General features: G+C 35.7%; 1 long non-coding RNA gene across 1 annotated transcript in view; it reads left to right on the top strand.

Moving 5' to 3' along the window:
• The window catches only part of LOC114366759 (uncharacterized), a 117,634-nt gene that overhangs the window by 5,436 nt on the left and 92,088 nt on the right, over positions 1 to 20,110 (top strand). Inside the window, exon 2 of the long non-coding RNA XR_003657047.1 lies at positions 16,391 to 16,474. This is a non-coding gene — a long non-coding RNA (uncharacterized LOC114366759). The remainder of the gene's footprint in view (positions 1 to 16,390; positions 16,475 to 20,110) is intronic.

The raw sequence follows: 20,110 nt of genomic DNA, 5'->3' as shown, positions 1-20,110 counted from the left end.
TTCAACTCGGCTACCATTTACTTACATTTTAAGCGCTACTGGTAAACGTGAATTTATTTCCTTATATGGGTATCGCATGAGGAATTATGTCAAGAAAACTCAGCCTAGTTTAATGAAAAGTTTTCTTATATGTACTCGTAAGTGTAGGAAAAGTTGTTGAGATTTTTTCAAGTAAATGTTACTCAGCAGAGTTAACGACTTGTATAATATTTTTTAAAGATTTTAAACTAAAATATGGAAATCATTAGGGGAGGTCTATCTTCAGCAGTGGACATCCTGCTGTGCTGAAATAATGATGATGGGAAACTAAAAAAATACGTTAGAACTTTTGGATTGATTATAGAATAATAATAACTTACTGATAGAGTTCCTGATAGCTTGATAGGATCTTACATATCATATGGAGTAAAATTTCAGGTTTTACAGAACTCTGTTAGCGATATCTGTAACCGTATCCACAGCAGTATACTACACTATTCACTGCAGAAATCGTCATCTTTTTCTTCGGAGGTTACAAAATATTGAGACCACACACCATTATTAACGATACCGGTACACCTCGATTCGTCATCTTAATGTCATGTAAGTACCGAAGACTGTATCAAGATTAAAATTGTGGCGTCTTATGTATATTGGAATAGGAGCTATTTTAGTATAAAAATGTTGTTACATACTCTCGACTGTACATTTGATATCGCAAAATATTTCGGCTAAGATACGAGATCTCCAAAAAGAACAAAAGACTGTCATTGTATGCAAAATAATTATCCGCTATCTATTTTATGTGAGACGACTTAGTTTCTTTGGGGATAAGGCTCATAATACAAGAAAAGATTCGAGACGCGATAGCAGACACCGTATGATGTCGTACTGTATCATCTATTACATAAATACATAGTATAAATTAAGCAGTAACTCAAATAAATACACCTAGATAAATTACGGTATCTACCACATTTGAGTCTAAAATTTGAAGCAAAGAAGCTTAAAATTACGAGTATTCTCTTAGTTTATTTAATGAAAATATACCTACCCTCTGTCATCGTATGACTTCCGACTCCAATATTATGTCTGTATTCTGTAAGATGGAATTGTGTGAAGCAATCGTAATCATTTGACAGTTCATAACGTACGATAAAGTCAGTTAAACAAAGCGTTTGACAGAACAATCGTACGTTATGAACTGTCAAATAATAACGATTGCTTTACACAATTCCATCTCTGATTTAAATATTTCAATAACTTTTCATAACACGGGTCTTGGTAAAAACTAATATTCCAACGGCGTCATCCATTGATAGTTCCTTTTCACCTCCTTTCCCGTTCACATAACAATTCTCTTTGGGCGAAGTATGGTATGATTTTTAAACAAACTTGACTTACTGTTGCCCTTACACTGGCACCGTCCAGCTGATCTTACCGCGGATAGTTTGATTGTATTTTAATTACCCAGGTCATCGACCCGCCAGACAGAGGTCACGGGTCGAGTCATTTCGCTTAATGGCCACGGCAGTGACTGGTGGCGCTAAAGTTTTTGCGTTATGGTCACTAATTAGATGCGCGATGCGGTTGTTTTTTTGTTTGAAAATCTTGGAATTTGCCTTTTTTAACTTTAGCCATTTTGGGGTTTTGCAGTAAAGCGAGAGCTATGTAAAGTTCAGTTTTGTGAAGTCCATCAATCTTTCTGTCACGTCTGCTTATAAAATGAGGATTTTTACTCGTTGATTTTTGAAAAACTATGATGATTGTTTATCAAAATAGTCCAGCGGTCGACGGGAATCGAACTGAATTGAATTTAGAATCAGGGTTTCGATGTCGATAACGTTGGGACTTGGGATGTAATCGCCTCCAATGTTTTTACGTTCATCTGGACTTGGGTAGGAGACCTGAGGTTTCACATAGGTAATTTATTTATTGTAAAGAATATTACCTGACGCTGCTTCCTTATTAACTCAATACTCATTAAATATTTTATACATAAAATATCAGCATTAACTCCATAAAACGCCACAAGTTTTTTGAGGTCAGTATGGGACGCGTGGCGTAACCGCACGTGCGTGTCTGCTTTCTAAACAAATCTGTCATAACATTTTTCGAAAAATCACCGCAATTAGCTAATTAAATTTTCCTCATTTCGTTATTCTGCTGCGATTTCAATTATCCACTGCTTCAATTTTGCAACATCCATATATCTATTCTGAATTGGCACTAATTAGTATGATATATCGCTAAAAATGTGGTATAAAATCAGACCGAGAGAAAGGCGAGTTTACTAGGGCAACATAAAATTATAGGAGAATTTATAGTCTGCGATATAAGAACAAGAATTCGTCATTAAATTATGATCCAGTTTTTTATTTTTAGTCTGTGAAATGTCACTTGTCACAGCTGTCACTTTTGGCGCGTTATTGGCTTTGTCTATGGTTTTTGGCATTGGCGGAGTAGGTAAGACGTCATATCCTGGTTTTTCCATAAGACACCAAAATAAAAGTAAAGCGGGATCGACTCCATTTGAGAACAAGTCATAATTATTATCACGACATAAAACGCTAAGTCAGCAAATTATCATACTTTTAGGAATAGTTATAAGAAAACTCTTTTAATGAAAACTCTAATCAATTGAGGCTCAAAAAAATGTTTTGAACGTTTATTGGGACAGAGTTACCAAGCACAATGTGTTTAAAATTGTATATTATGTCAGACTATAAGGCTGGGTTGCACCATCTTACTTAACTTTGACAAACGTCAAAAATCTGTCAAACTCCATACAAAAAGCACCGGTTATCGTCATAGTTACCGTTAAAGTTAGGTGGTGAAACTCAGCCTAAGTATTTTTTGAATGAATTTATAGGAAAGTCAGTGGAGTGACAAAAAAATTAAACTAAACCCCTCATGCACAAAATGGCGGTTAGATCTAGTTTTTAAATTGGTAAATTATTATAGTAGTTTATTAATTCAATCTACATTGTAAATCACCTTTGATTTACATTTTAATTAACTGATAACGCGTGTTGGACGTTATTAATAGGCTAGTTGCCTAAAAAAATTTTTTTTGTCCGTAATGTTAAATATCAAAAAATATTGGACACATATAATTTTATTTGTCAATCTAACAAATAATTACATAGTTATGGTGCGTTGAAGTTGCGCACGACGTCACAACGTGCGGCATTTTTAAGCAAGCGGTGACGTCACGGGCCTCTTCTTATGAACTTTGGGGCGCTATATCTCTTTAAATTTTCATTAGTTTGAAAAAGTGAAAAATACGTGTAAAGTATTTTTTGATAAGTTAAGTTTTTGATAAGGACTAATTAAAACTCTTGCTTTTTGACCCAGGCAACATCCCCATTGATTTTTTATCCTTAAAAATAATGACCTGGTGTTACAAATGACTCCTTTTGAATAAACCATAGGCGAAGTTTTTTCCGGAAATTATTATGTTTTAGTTAATGAAGTTGTTGTGTTATTTTGTACGTCATATACCTACATTGAGTTTTTCCTTAAAAAATGTTTCTGCTATGATGATGATATTGCTTTTAAAGTCAAAACTACAACTTATAAATTTTATTCACCCTTTTATTATACGATAGTACTAATGTAATTTCATGATAAGTATATTTTTTTACCCGATTGCGCCAGAAGGTGAGTTATTATTGTAATAAGATTATCAGCAAGTAGTTGAATTCTCTCTGTATGAAGATGTTCGTCATATACGAGTATTTCTGATTGACAGTAGGTACTGCTGGCAAATGAAAGAAATACAATTAATATAAAATATCGTTTGTTTATTCATCATCTTTTAATTTGTTTATTTTTTCAAATTCTCGCATGATCATTATAATATTGCGTGTCTTCAAAAACATTTGCTGAATCTTTACTTTCTAACTTATAAATAACATGGAAACGCGAATCAAATCGCCCTAACATCTTATTGTTTGGCGAGCTAACCTGCAATAATTCCCGTGTATCTTAATACCCTCGCCGACGCACGCGCAGCGATGATCGGAATTAACTAATTATGATAATGTGTAATAATAATCTTAAGGCTTTATTCTGTAGTACTGATACTGAAGGGGAAAATAACACCTCTATTTTATGAAGGCAGATCTCGAATTACGAAATAGCAAAAAGAAAAGTATTGGAAGGATACATTTTCTATTGCTTCTCTTTTTACAAGTCTGGTAGATATATCCTTTATATGGAACTAGCTTTCCGACCGCGGCTTCGCCCGCGTGTAATTTTGTCTGTCACAGAAAGACTTTATCGCGCGCGTCCCTGTTCCAAAAACCGGGATAAAAACTATCTTTTGTCCTTTCCCGGGACTCAAACTATCTCTATGCCATATCATCAACATCTGTTCAGTGGTTTAGACGTGAAAGCAAGACAGACAGACAATGTTACTTTCGCATTTATAATTATTAGTATAGGTTGTATTAGTTAGTTTATATTAGGTTGTGTGTTAAGAATATGTGGTATTGACTATTCATAGAAACACTTGGTTAATTTGGAAATTGTGTTTATTGACATACTAATAGAACACACGTCAAATTAATTACAACAATTTTAGGCCGGAGATATATTAGATTATAGACTCAACGTGCTATCCATCCGATTCTCTCCAATATAATGAATGAATGGAACGGATGGGTGAGTATGAATGAGTGACTTATGTTCGCATTGAACAATTGACTTTAAAAGCAATAAAACTGCTCGTAAAGATGTTTTTATATTAGGTCTCTTGCTTTTTCATAGAGTTAAAAATGTGTTCTTAGATGACTCTACTTTGGCTGTCTAAAGCAAATATTATAATGAACGAAATAGCTGACAGTGTGTGTTCCGATCAAACAACGTTTGAAAATAACATATTCATGAGTATTTTATCGAGTACTTTTGAGGTGACAAGTCACTATTTGAGCAGTGTTTTAATTAGTCATTAACCGTGAATAGTACAGTTGTTTGATTCAAATTTTTTTTAGGGATTCGTAAAAATACCTTGCACAAAACCGATTATACTCGTAGCAATGACTGATCGTGAATTATTGTCCTAAGCGAGAATTGAACTACGGCCTTTTTATTTATTTAAAATACACACATAAAAAAGACCGCTTGCCGACAAAAAGGCGAACTTAATGCCATGTGACATTCTCTACCAGCTAATTCATACCATGTGGCATTCTCTTCTTCTTGCCGAGCAACTAGTCTACAGCTCAGTGCCATTTTGTTAGAAAATTTTCAGTTTTATTGGCGTGGTCTTCTGAATATTCCTATTTTGTGCATGCGAGTAAATTGGGGCAACTCAATCACCATTCTAACTACAAAATTTACTAGTAAAATCTACCTCTATCCCTCACCTAATAAAGGTTATTTAATTTCCATGTTGATTGCTGTGACTGCTGACTAATTTTGAACTTTGTTGTACCTGAATATAAAGTTGGGAATTGTTGGGCATGGTATTCAAAGACTAATGTGGACCATAACCAGTGTTATCATAGCTAAGTAGTGGATCATTATCACAAACGCTGGCCATACTTTACTCTTATTAAGCTCCATTTAGCGATAGCTTAAAGCTTTGAAGCTTAAAGCTCTGTAAAGGCCGTCGAACTTACGTATATGTTCAATATTTACTAATGCGAATATGTTTGCAAATCATAAAAAATATCGCATGCATAAATTATGGTTGTTATGTCAAAATTGCAAATAATTTTCGATATTTCACTTCGGCACTACTAATATAATATTTTGTATCGATACAGTTATTTCTAATGTTTTGTTAGGTCAATAGTAAAGTAGGTAAGATGCTTACACTATCATAAGGAGTGTGAATGGAATACTAATTTTAAGCACCTATACGAGATCAAAATAATTCTACAACTATTACGAACAGTAGTTACTGCTTTATACTTATAACAAGCTGCCGCTTTAATTGTACTTAGGTAATTTATTACCGTTCATTTTTATCGTTTACATGCAGTAAAAACTTTGACTAGTTGTGTTCAAATGAATTCATTACTGAATAACATTTGCGTTAAACGTAACAGTTGCCTAAAGGCTTTTAGCAAAATAAACGATCATCGAGTACAATCACTCTATTACTCGTAGATTGTAACTTAAATTCATCCTTAAGCCGATTAAAATACGGTTCAGGAATTGTATGCTTTAGTTGCTGACTGTACGATGCGCACGCGGCGCCTTCCGTTCGATATTTGCTTTTAAATGCTCAGAAGATAATGCGAAGTCTTATTCTGTTGCAAATTCAAATCTTTAATGTTTTATTTAAAAAAGTCAAGGTGAAGATATTTCTATTGTAATTAGACAAATTAATATATGAGGATTTAAATAAAATCTTCATTATTCTTTTTTTCTCTTCATTATGTGTATGACTTATCTTTTGTGGCCAAATAAAATTATTTTCTTTCTTTCTTTTGGGGTTTTCACAATGGAATAATCTCGTGATACCTATTTCACTTGTTCGCAAGATTCATTCCTTTTTATTCTTGTCCCATTTTGTCTGCTATATTATTCCAGCTATTCTAATACACTAAAAATTAAAAAATGCCTGGAATTTGTTTTTTGTTAATGGTAAAAATACCTACTGTAATGCGCATTTAAAATTGGGTTTCTTTTAGTACGTGTTGTATTATTGTATGGGGAATTATAAAACGAGCGACTAAAAAAAAACTTTGCGACTGATGATGGCATACTGTTTTAATACCTTGAGCGGTATGAATTTGAGTAAGCGAAAAATTTACCAAACTAACGACGAATATTGATCAATAATAAAATCCAGAATGAGCTTACAAAATGTGGGTTTTGATTATTACATTTCAGACATAAAAATACTATCCGGGCGACTAAATTACTAAGTGAGCGACTAGAAATACAGAGAGGGCAACTTTAATATGAAGATACATTAGATTTTTCTAATTGAGGTTTTACTGAACGAACTACAAAAAAGTTAATTCTAAGCAAAGTTTTGTGAGCTGCTTTATTAATGATTATTGGTTACTGATATTATATTTGAGGTCTCATGTTTTTTATTTTGATACGCTTTATTAATGAAAACTACAGATTGTTACAGCGCGAGAAATCGAATGGGGGCGGGGCGACTGTCCCGAATTTTAAACAAAATATGTATGCAAACACGTTTTGGGTCTAGCAATTCGGCTCAAACTAACAACACCGCCACTGGAAGCAAAACTGATACCTATTGGACAAAAAAGAAAACGAGGCCGGCCCGCTAAGTCCAAGCCAGCACTTATCATACAGTGACGATGAGTAGGTAGAGCTCCTCAATCCTCATAGGTACCAATCAATGAACCTTATTAATAAGATTACTTTTTTTAAATCATGTAGCTTTGTCTAACAATAAACACCCACATTCACTTGAATTTATCCGTGAACGTGGCGCATACCTACAATTGCCGAAATATCATAATGGCAGAAATCCCGATATAATACAGCCCATTGGGAAACTCGTATGCTGGTAGACTGTAGATTGTATCAAAGGTTACTAAATATTTGCAAACTTATTTGTCAACTTATCAGGTAAAGAGCCAATCAAAACTGAGACGAATAACATAACTGTGTTTGTTCGAAAGATAAGCCTATTACATTACTTTAGACCTGTAAGGAAATTACGCCAATATACCTATCTATACTAATATTATAAAGCTGAAGTTGTGGAACATGACGCTCAACCACCATAAGGAGTTAAAGCATTTAATTTACACTTTTTTTTTTTTTTTTTTTTTGAAGGGACGCGCGCTGGTAGCTTGAGGAGCTTTTCCAGCTTCACCGGGCAGAGTGGCGAGTACAGAAGGTACTCTAGCCGTTTGGCGATCGTCGGTGCGCGTGCCGAAGAGGCCGAGTGTGGGCTTCGCGGAGCGAAGCCCAGGCTCGTCCGCGTCGGTCGCAGACCGACGTTCGCGATCGGGCCGTATCGAGCGCATAAGGCGCCCGATCAGGGGCGAACCCAACTAGAGGGTTGCCCACCGCGGTGTTGGCCCAAAGTCCAGCCTACGGCGGGCTCACTCTAGTGGGCCCGATCGAGGGGACTACGGACGCGGCCTGAGGGCGCCACGGTAGGCTCGGACCTCGGCTCAGGCCGTGTCCGGGGGACGGATAGGGGAGAACCGGCCCGGTACATGTCTGTACCGTCCGAAATGGAAAGCAGGGCCTCGTACTCGCCGGCGAGTACGGTGTAACGAGCTACTGTGTTGTGGAGTAGTTGGCGTGCTTAAGGCAGTGATGTCTGTGTTCAGAAATTCGGTAAAAAGTTCAGAAATTCGGTAAACGCACGGGCAATCTTGCCCTGACTACTTAAGGACGGGAAAAAATCAAATGATATCGCGAGCTAACTACGAACAGTGCCATCTATTGACAACCGTGCGAACTACGTAGTGTCGTTGCTCGGTGATAGGTGTTGCTGATTGTAGCTCGTTGTTACACTTTCTTTATTTTGGGGTTTTCACAATGGAATAATCTCGTGATACCTATTTCACTTGTTCGCAAGATTCATTCCTTTTTATTCTTGTCCCATTTTGTCTGCTATATTATTCCAGCTATTCTAATACACTAAAAATTAAAAAATGCCTGGAATTTGTTTTTTGTTAATGGTAAAAATACCTACTGTAATGCGCATTTAAAATTGGGTTTCTTTTAGTATGTGTAGTATTATTGTATTATTGTTTTTTTTTAAATATCGCAGAATAATCCACTCGTGCGCGGGAGCAGGCGTCCAGTAATGGCCGCTGATGCGTTATTGATACTCCCAACGGTACCTTTCGTTCAGAAATTATGTACAGCTGGCACATTCAGCTAAGCATGGAACTGCACACATCTTATGCTGGTGGCAGTAGATGTCATTTTGCAACAAAAAATAGTCTGAGGTGATGGTTGTAATGCTATTTACATTGCGCATGATTGTAAGTACCTATGTCGGAGCATTCAGCGTATTCTGTAAAACACTTTTTCAAATATTTCTGTTTAGATAAGACCGTCTTTTGTCATCATGTTTCATCAAAAGTTAAAGCTATAATAATCATTAGAAGTGTATCTATTCTTGCGCGTATTCGCTACAGCTCGTAAATACCTACATTTGTTATTGGGAGTTACACAATTTCCTTATACAATTAACTTATACAATTTCCAATGACAACACAATTATGAACATTAAACTAAGCATTTGCAGTTGAATTATACCTAATAGATGTTACTTTGCAACAGACATGTAATTCTGATATGCTTCCGACTATGCCTACGTAAAAACACTCGCAAAAGTTTTGCAGCCTCGTTTCATATTCGATTGCTGCTAAAAGTTAGAGTAAAATGTGTTAGTGTGTCCCCGATGCAGGCGAATTGCAAGCGTCTAGCTGTGACCATTTGCTGACAATTATGTTTTGGACACACAGACATCAAGATTGGCGAACTTACTCTCTTTCTACTCCCCCCCATTTTCTTCTTCTTTCTGGTCTTCCGGTTCGGAAGTTTAACTATTATCCTAGGTACTACAAGCCATTAACTTCCTATTCAAAATAATGACTTGCGAACTAATTTTTAAATTAGGATATTTATACAAGAAATTATCGTAACAAGTATTTATTTGATCTCTCTAAAAATAGCTTCTTTGTTTTATTTATTGTTATTAAACTCTAGTTGGTTTTTTTAAGTACAGCTTTCCATGGCTTACATTTATTTNGTATTTATTTGATCTCTCTAAAAATAGCTTCTTTGTTTTATTTATTGTTATTAAACTCTAGTTGGTTTTTTTAAGTACAGCTTTCCATGGCTTACATTTATTTATTCTCCATAAAATAGTAGGTATGTTAATCTCACTTTAACAGTTAAAAATTAAATGACTATTTACAACGAGCTAATATAAAATTCATGGAACACCAACTTGTTTTTCTTAAAGTATCGTAAACTCTGCTTATGGCGTTGATTTTACCTGAACCAGTGCCGTTCAGATCTCTCTCACATAAACCTTAATAACTAATTTATACCTCTTTATAGCATAAAAAGGTCTTAAAAGACTTTTAGCGTAAGCGCAGATTTTACAATGTTGTAACACTTATTTGTATATTTAGAGCACTGGTTTTTAATCATTGTGTTCTGTCAATCACTTTTTATTTGTTTGCGATTAGAAAGTGTTATTTGTATTAAAAGCAGGAAGAATGTTACTGTCTATTTTCATTGAATGTTAAAACAATGACTGTACAGCTAGCGGCGATATTGATTTTTGATTGATTTTGTTCTTGATTTTTTTGAGTCTTTTGTTGCCAAAAAATTGGCAGAATGACTTGTAGGAATTGTATTATCTATGAGATATTTGTTTGTATTTTTTACCAAAGGACTATTACAATTACTGATATAATTACTATGAACAAAAGTGCTGTTGTCACAGTTAAATAATACAAATTGAGCTCTTAAAATAGTTATTCAAGCAAAAAGTTCGCCCGCCTCTAAATCTTTGAGTCCGCACTTACGCCAAACCGAAAATAATTTCCGCAGCGCAATTTACTCTTATTATAACCGAGTGCACGTTATTGTCTACCTACTTCTTTCTCTCACTCCACGATAATTTGACTGGGACAAATTCACCCATTAAAACACAACCTTTCTACTTGCAATTTTTTATTACGAACTATTACCATCCATTCAAGTTTGCACCTACTTTCCCTGGTAATAAGTTTAATTTCCCACGCCACGTTTTCTGGTCCTGAATTACCTGACCATTGTTAGTGCATATCAATTAACGGCAGTCTATTAAAATTCCATTACGCATTGTCTGCGTTTTATGGGTGGTATTAAAGTGTTTGAGAGCACAACTGGAGTAAAAGCTTGGGACCTTCTTAGGTCATTCGTAGGTCAGCAAAATAGTGTGTCAGGTGTCAGCAAAATTGAGGTAAGACAGAAGATGGAGTAATGCAGTCTACGCACTAAATCTACCGACCTGCCGACATGAGTTGTCGACTCTAACATATTGCCAAAAGTCATAGAAAGTATAAGTCGTTGACATGATAAAGCCGCCGACTCCAAGCCGGCGAAACTTGGTCCTTCAGATTTGTCAGTTGCAGGCTTATTTCATACTTATTATGTTTTATCCAAAATGCACCGAGAAGATTTATTTATTTGATTATATCTGACCTACTTTTGATGTTAAAAATTGCTGCGTTAGTAGATATTACACCAGCTCGCACTAAGCGTTTCGACGACTCCTTTATAATGCGAACAGCTAGGGACTGGAATTCGCTGCCTGCTGCTGTATTTCCTGAACACTATAATCCGGGCGTTTTCAAGGCGAGAGTGAATAGGCACTTACAGGGCAGATATGTACCATCCTAGACTGCATCTCACTTAACACCAGGTGCGATTGCGGTCAAATACCTGCCTTGGCTAGCATAAAAAAAAAAAAAATATTAGTAATTATTATTCAATACTTTGTAACTTAATCTTTGCTTATGTTCTTGTTATTAGTAACAGCCAGTTCACGTTGAGTAAATAAAATATCAAAAATTCTCTTCAAAGAAAACAACCATTATATTTATCTAAGTATCAATGGCATTAAGGAATGTAACTTTCTATCAGCGGAACATCCATCGGTCGAGCAGTTCCAATGATCACAAACATAAAAACATTTTATCATATTAGCAGAGATATAGAAATAAAGATTAGATTTCAATTATTTGCGCACACGCACGACTTTTTCTTTGAAAAAATTGCTAAAAAATACCAATTGAAACGCTAACCGTCAGATGTCAGCGGATTTCTTCGCTGCGCGGGCGCGGAGCGGACGGGTGACGCGCGCCTAATGATCGCGTACAGTTAGGCTCGGTTTCCACCAAGCCGGAGAGGTGCGGAGAGGAGAGGATATGTGCGGGGAAGCTGGCAGGCTATTTCCACGAAAGCGGAGCGGAGAAGAGCGGAATAGTGCGGAGACGAGAGAAGATGTGTGGACTGTGCGTAGCTGTCAGCTGTCAGTCTATGCTATCTATGAAATACTCGCTCCGTACATCTCCGCACCATTCCGCTCATCTCCGCACCGGGCGGCCTCGCCATTGTCAAATTCTATAGAAAAACAAGTTCGCCCGATACTTCTCCGCTTGATCCATTTTCACCTTAGAGGAGCGGAGTAGAGATGTGCTATTAATGGAATCTGATTGGTTATTAAAAAAAATTCTCCGTCTTGGTGTAAACCGGGCCTTACAGTTAGTCAGGCGAAGTCTGCAGTTCGATTCCGATTGAATTAGTGAGAATATGAGATGTGAGATGCGAAATCTTATGGCACGATTTGTCGGCCGTTTGGCCTAGTGGTTCAGAACAGACTACTATGCCGAGAGGTCCCGGGTTTGATTCCCGGCCGGGCAGAAATTGAAATGATGAATTTTAATTTCTGTGACGGGTCTGGGTGTGACTATGTATAATATTTATGTATTTAAAAAAAAAAAGTATATAAGAAGTATATCCGTTAAGCTAGCACCCATAACACAAGCATTAAGTTGCTTACTTTGGGGCTAGCTGGCGCTGTGTGAAATTGTCCAAAGATGTCCAAAGATATGACTATTTGGAGTGGAACTAACTAATCTGTCATCAATATCTCAAATGCACTGTAACCACAGACATAAGTTATAGAAGATAGGGGATATCTCAATTATTTACAGTAATCACTTGTCCTGCAGTAGACGTCATTTGGCTGAAACGAAATTACTTATAATGTGTGTAATAATGTCATTGTTTTATTATCTTTCATGTAAACACACGAACTAAGTATAATATGGTGCTTTTAGGACAGCACTTTAATTTTTTGCTGAAAAATCGTTCTTAGTCGTATTACAACAAGCGAAAATATTAAGCTTTACTACATGCAGTCGTACTTCATCTTGTTTTTTTGATAACTCGTTAAAAGAATATAATCAACTAGAACAATACGTTACTATTTACATACCTAAAACAATAAATAAAATGTAATATTTATAGCTAGCATACACCGTTTTTCTTACCTCTGAAAAATAAATTGCTGACTTTTACATTATTTAATAAATAATATCACCGTTTTTTCCAACTACCTCGTAAAGTATCAAACGTGTTTTCATCCCCGGTACAGCAAAAAACGCAATTGCAATCATTAGGAGAAATTATTGTAACTACTTTCCACCTGGACGTGTTTTTTGTCAGCTTCTAATTTTACGTTTGGCAGCAGATATTATTATCGCTCGTTTCCATTATTTCAGCCATGCTCAACTTGCGGCTCGCAAGCTGGTTGGTAGTTCAAAAATTGTGTTTAATTTTCGACTTGGTTAATAGTTTGAAGAATTATGTTTATTGTCTTTGCGGCCCCAATGAAAAAAAGTTGAGAAGTACTGAATTATGACAGTTGTTGAGCGGGAAGACGTAATTTTGTCTAAATATTAATTTATAAGTTGTAATTTACTTGTTATGTATTTTTCCAAGATATCACAATAATTTGATATGATTGATTTCCATGTCTTACTACTTAGACTGTCAGCACTAAAAGTAATCGGTGCCTCTAGATGTTATAAATGGGTTTGTTATGTTGCACACACATAATACTGAGTGAACTTGGGAGCATTGCGAAGCGATTAAAATCTAATCGAAAACGATTTTTTGTGTACGGGTGTAATTGAGATGCACTCAGACATATCCAAGTAAAAAATCTAGCTTTTTGATATTTTGTAGTGTGTTTATACACGGTTCAAAGTAAGAATGTGTACATAAGTGAAGGAAATCACTTTTCAGTGGTACCAAATCTTGCCTTACTTAAAAACTTAACGCATCAACGAATCTACGAGGCGGCAGATCTAATGCATCGCTTTCCATACGTTTACATACGAAAATATTTCGCTAGAAACACCGATTTTACGTCAGTCTTACGAGCAATAAACAATGGAAACTGGCACTAATAAATAACGTGGATAGCTGCTGCTAATCATGGACAGTGCGGTTGCCGATTGTAGAAATCTACTCCACTTTTGTACAGTAGACCGCACGTAAGACTATAAATTTTTATGGCAAATTCACCCTTGCTACAACGATTTAAGAGGCCACAGTGTGTAGTTTAAGTGCGGTTGTCTGTACATTTCACTTTTGTTTATATATCGCAACTCGAGACAGTTGGGGCTCTGAAGTGCGTGTGCGTTTAATTTTTACTATTTTTGTAACGTGAAGTTCTTGCGGTAGCGTTGGTTTGATTTTTTTCGATTTTCTTGTTTTGTAGCGTATGAAAGATTACTCGTAGCTGATATGTTTGTATGATTTTATAATATTTCAAGCGTCAGTTTAAATTGGTTAAAATTTGTTATACAGTGTGAGTCACGTTAAAGTGTACATATGAAAATATGTGAAACTAGACCTATTTTTATCGACAAAAAAGAGGTCAAAAAATTTTAGAGATTTTTTTAAAATTTTTTATAGAATTTTTTTTCTTCCAATTACTTATTGTAAAGAAAACGTAATAACTTTTAAATTAAGCGGTATATCTTGATAAAATAAAAACAGTAATAATGCTAAATAACAGGCGATACTAAAAAAATACATAAAATACACAAAAAAGGCCAACAAATAATAAAAAATTATACTTTTTGAAAAAAATCTGCTTAAAAATTCGTGTTTTTTTGGTTATTTGATAAATTTCTCCAAAAAATACCCCTATAACCGGTAGTTTTTATTACTTTTTATTATTCTCTATCGTATTACCTTCGTAAAACCAAAAATCGCATGTCTCTATCCCTATCACAACGTTTGCAATGATCGTTTGAACTAAGCCTCTCCGGGCGCGCCATTCAACGCTTCGTTAACAACAAAACTGAAAATGGCTCTAGATTTGTAATTTTGATAAAGACAAGTTAGATTTCAAATAAAAACAAAAGATTTCGAAGTAAAATAAGCATTTTAGTTAAAATTAAAATTGTCTCTACCTGTTGCGGAAAATAATGTTGTGGCAGGCCTTTGTTCAAACGATCATAGCAAATGTTGTGATAGGGATAGAGACATGCGATTTTTGGTTTTACAAAGATAATACGATAGAGAATAATAGAAAGTAATAAAAACCACCGGTTATAGGGGCATTTTTTGGAGATATTTATCAAATAACCAAAAAAACACGAATTTTTAAGCAGATTTTTTTCAAAAAGTATCATTTTTTATTATTTGTTGGCATTTTTTGTGTATTTTATGTATTATTTTAGTATCGCTTGTTATTTTGCATTATTACTGTTTTTATTTTATCAAGATATACCGCTTAGTTTAAAAGTTATTACGTTTTCTTTACAATAAGTAATTGGAAGAAAAAAATTTCTATAAAAAATTAAAAAAAAATCTCAAAAATTTTTTGACCTCTTTTTTGTCGATAAAAATAGGTCTAGTTTCATCTATTTTCATATGTACACTTTAACGTGACTCACACTGTATATTTAATTACAAAGTACTTAGGTTTCATATTATTTATTTATTTCCAACGGCATATTGTCAACACCGCAAAAAGTTGTTAGCATAAAACATTAAGAATTGCGACTTTTGAGTGTTGTAAAGTTTTATGCTATGCGTTTGTCGTCTATTTATAAAGGATTCAAAAAATAGTCTGCATTTTGCTATCTTATTTAAAAGCTGACTTATCAATTAGCAATCAATAGTAAACACAATTTTCACACAAGCGAGTTTCGAATGCTCGCAGTTTTTGCGCGTCTACATACAATCTCGCATCAGACTGTACATTTTTGTTCTAAAATGACACCTATTGCATTGTCATAAGACACCCCAGTGTTAAGCTTGATGGGCTGTGGTCTGTATTGTCACCAAAGTGGCACAGCGTTCGGTCCCGTTCGTCCAAAAACGGAGGATTGCGTAATGTGTAAATAGCTGGCAGTTTTTGTAATGATACCTACCTACTTCAATATGTCTATGATTCATTCGTCTATTGGTGAAATGACAAGTAACTACTTATTTACAATGTGGTGTGGTNAGTGTGGATAATGACCTATTTCTATAGGGATGTTGTACCTATGTAGAAGGACCTTTTTGCATAACATTTCAATAGTAAATGGATAGTTGATTGAAACAGACAGCTATTTCTTTAAAATTCATTTAATTTTAATCCCGAAAACTCACTCAGTGAAGTACCCATCTCGGATAACATAGTATACTTCATTATCATAATCATTTCAGCCAAAAGACGTCCACTGCTAGACATTGATTCAAATTTCGATTTCAACAACGATCGGTCCTGCGCTTCCCGCATCCAGGTGCTTTCCGCGACCTTCACCAAATCGGCGTTCCACCGAATGGGAGGCCTGAAATTGTGTTTTCAGCACAATCACATCTTTTCTCCTTAGTTAAATTTTATATTTGTATATTAAAAAGTATTATTTTGTTGCAGGGTGTGCGTGGAGACAGGCGCTGCATGTGCGGTGATGCGCCGCGAGCGCCCGGGATCGACATATGCATGCCGCCCGCGCCCCCGGTATGTAATATTAGTTATAGTATAGTGAATACAGACGATGGTACAGCGTTTAGTTTTAATATTACTTTAACCCTACCACTGCTTTGGGACAATAAATGGGCCAGTGCTGAGAAGGAACAGCACGAAAAACTCAGTCACTATCTGCCTCTTTTTCAAGGTGTCTTGAAGTAAGTACAGCCAGCATCAAATAGTTTGTGACATCCAAAAAGTTCGTAACACGTCTTTGTTACAATTAAAATAAGGACACACTTACTTAAAAGTTGATTTTTATATAAAATACTAGCTTTCCGCCCGCGGCTTCGCCCGCGTGGAATTTTGTCTGTACCAGAAAAACAATATCGCGCGCGTGTTTGCTCACCGTTTAGACCTACCCTGGACTACGACAAACATTTTAAAACCAAAATCGGCTCAATCGGCCCAGCCGTTCTCCAGTTTTAATCAGACTAACGAACATAAATTCATTTTTATTTATATAGAAGAAGATTAGGGCAATAATTAGAAGTAGTTTCCTCATCAGACATACAGTTTTGTCAGTTCCAACTCCGTGCCAGACAGTTTTTTTAGGATCGCTGCCAAAGCCACGATGACCCAAACTTCATGATTCACCAACATTCTATCCTATATTGGGAGTAAGTATACGCTGACAAACTTTCAGCTTTTATAAAATGACGTAGGTCTGGCGTTCACTAGCTCTTAGTCTATTACAGCAATACGAATAAAAATATCCAAGCACCAAGCAGTCTATGTGTCTCGGATCTTAATAGGCTTTATAAGTGCGCTACTTATGTCTTGGCTAATAGAATTTATAAAGCGCGGTAGTTATACTGAAGCGTCCCGTATCACGGTAAGTGGTCGTGCGTCCACACGATTTTCTGCTTCATAATCTTTGATGGATGCAGTCAGGTAGTTCGTTTCCAAGATGTGTCAAGCCGAGCGTTTGGCAGGTGTCTGAGTGGAGGTGAAAATTATTTTTATTAATACCCATTATTGCACGTTATACTTCTTGTTGTGTTGATGAAGTTGTCGGTTCCATACGCTTCATAGATTATTTTGGTTTTTTCTTTTACGCGTGAAGTGATACTTCGACCTAGATGTTAGTAGAATTAGAGTTTTTGTGGAATTTATGTGCTGATACATACGTGTGAATGCATCTTAAACGACGTATGGGTAGATAGATATACCACGCTTATGATGCGTCGACAAAACATTATCTATTATGAACTTCACGTATCAGAAACTATTATGTTACAACCAATCATGTATGGATACGCATAAAATGTTTTATTGGTTCTATATGAGTAGCCATTTCACGCCATAAAACTAACAATAAAATTACCATACACGCGCCATGACTCAGTAGTACGCCATCCGACACAAAAACCCGGGAAAAATTCACCTTTTCATGGGAAGCGCGCGCCCTTTTGTAAAAACACCGTGGGCAAAAAAGCGCTGCAATATGCAAAGCGGGGCAACAAATAATCCGCGTTATAACTATTGTTGTGCCGCGCTTTCCAGCTAATGCAGCGCTGCATATTTCATGAGGCACAGCTGAGGTGGTTGGAGAAGCGCCGCCCAATCTTATGCAATTCAAATTGCTGTAAAATTTTAAATTATTTCAATTATTTAGCCAAAAACTGCATAAGAACGTAAATACTATGANTACTATGGTGTCGGTTCTATTTTGTAACAAATAATAGCATCTGTGTCGGATGTTGTACCTACTGTCAAAAATATAAATGATGATCAACAAGTAAATCATAAAAGCATTTAACAACTTTTCAGACGCTTTTCGACATTACTATCCATCCAAATTACTAGTTTGATCCAAATGGTATGATTTTACTTCGATTGTTTTTAAAAGTAATTTATTTATACTTTGCATAGATTTCAAATGTGAAAGCTTGAAGCTACACTAAGGCTTGGTTGCACCATCTTACTTTAACTTTGACAAACGTCAAAAATCTGTCAAACTCCATACAAAAAGCACCGGTTATCGTCATTATTACTGTCAAAGATATTACACCACCCTTAATATTCTCATGTTAACCAAAGACACGCGTGCATGTAACAAGCTTGATAGCTTTTAAATATAGAACTCTACATACTCAGTATTATAATTTTCTTCTAGTGTAGCGTACGTGTCCCTACCGCATTTCAGACATTGTGTTCAGATGTCGCATGTCCATGACCACTGTGGTTAGGGATGTCAAGTCTGAAACAAATTAGTTTTTTTTATGTCGCTCTTGCATAAAAAAATACGCTGAGACTGAGCACGGCAAAAATTCTCTTTTAAGTTAGATACAATTACATCTAATGTTATTGCATATGAAATCTACATACAGCTATGGAAAGATCTATCATTCTTTGCCAAGATGGTAGACGTAATATTCCTTGGTGACTACTGCACCTGTGTTTGAATAGTTTATGACTTTTAATACACTACGTTTTGTCCGGAAGATATTCTGAGCCAGAAATATAGTTTTGTTAGAAGAATATATTCCAAGGAACAACTGCAGTTTTAGTATGGAAGTCATCATCATCATCAAAAGCCTTTTACAGCTGCTGGACTATGAATCTCTTTCACTTTAGTGCAGGGTTTTGCCATAATCTCGCTTAGAATGGAGCTAAGTAATACGTAAATTAATTTCAGCGATAACCCTACCAAAACCGCGGTATATTCTCTCGACGCATCAGCGCACGCATTTTTTCATCAAACGTGACACTTTACTTTCTTTCGTTATTTTATTGAGACAGCCGCAAAGATTACGATCTGTTTTATTTGACGCGATAATTTTGAGGAATTTCGTCGGCTACAATGTTGCCAACGTCTTCATTAAGCGTCGGATTTCTTTAAACGAGTCGTATATTAACATCAATTGATGTACAGACGAGTAATCCAGCTAAAAACTGTGTATCGTCTGTAGTTGCACTCGTTATATGTCGACTCTACTTTATGACCGTGATATTTGTTATAATAAATCCAAAAAATAAAATATTACGTGACACCAGCGATCTTGATGTTTCAATCTTACTAATATTATAAATGCGTAAGTTTGTATGGATGTCTGGATGTTAACATGTTTGTTACTCTTTCACGCAAAAACCACTGGATGGATTTTGATGAAACTTCACAGTATTATTGTTTATAACCCAGAACAGTTAACATAGGTTATAATTTATGACGATCTGTGGCAAACTAAATTTCACGCGGGTGAAGCCGCGGGCAACAGCTAGTTTTGTTATAACGACCAGGTAGAGCAAAAGAGGGCATAAAAGCTACATAACTTACGTCACTTTTGCAAGCTTAAATAGTATACGTAGGTGAAGACTAAGGCAAGGCACATCAAGTTGAAAACTGATTGATAAAAAATATTAACTGTAAAAAACTTTTCTTTGATACCTACGTAGGTAAGGCTTTTAATACTTTTGCTACAAGTAAAGTTAAATTCGCATGCATTTAAAAACTACTTTCACACTTCCTTGGATGTCCACAAAAATATGCAAGAATTTAGAAAAAGAGCGGCAATGCAAATTCTACGCTGTTTACTAAAAACCATGGGTAATTAGTCTGTGGCTCACGCCACGATGGGTGCATGCGAGCTTATTAATATTTATTATTCGGAGCGTAGTTAACGA

This window comes from Ostrinia furnacalis, unplaced genomic scaffold, assembly GCF_004193835.3.
Source record: "Ostrinia furnacalis isolate ACB-3 unplaced genomic scaffold, ASM419383v2 OfSCF0682, whole genome shotgun sequence".
In the NCBI taxonomy this organism is placed as follows: domain Eukaryota; kingdom Metazoa; phylum Arthropoda; class Insecta; order Lepidoptera; family Crambidae; genus Ostrinia; species Ostrinia furnacalis.
The sequence above is the reverse complement of the archived record's forward strand: the minus strand, read 5'-3'. Positions and strand labels throughout refer to the sequence as shown.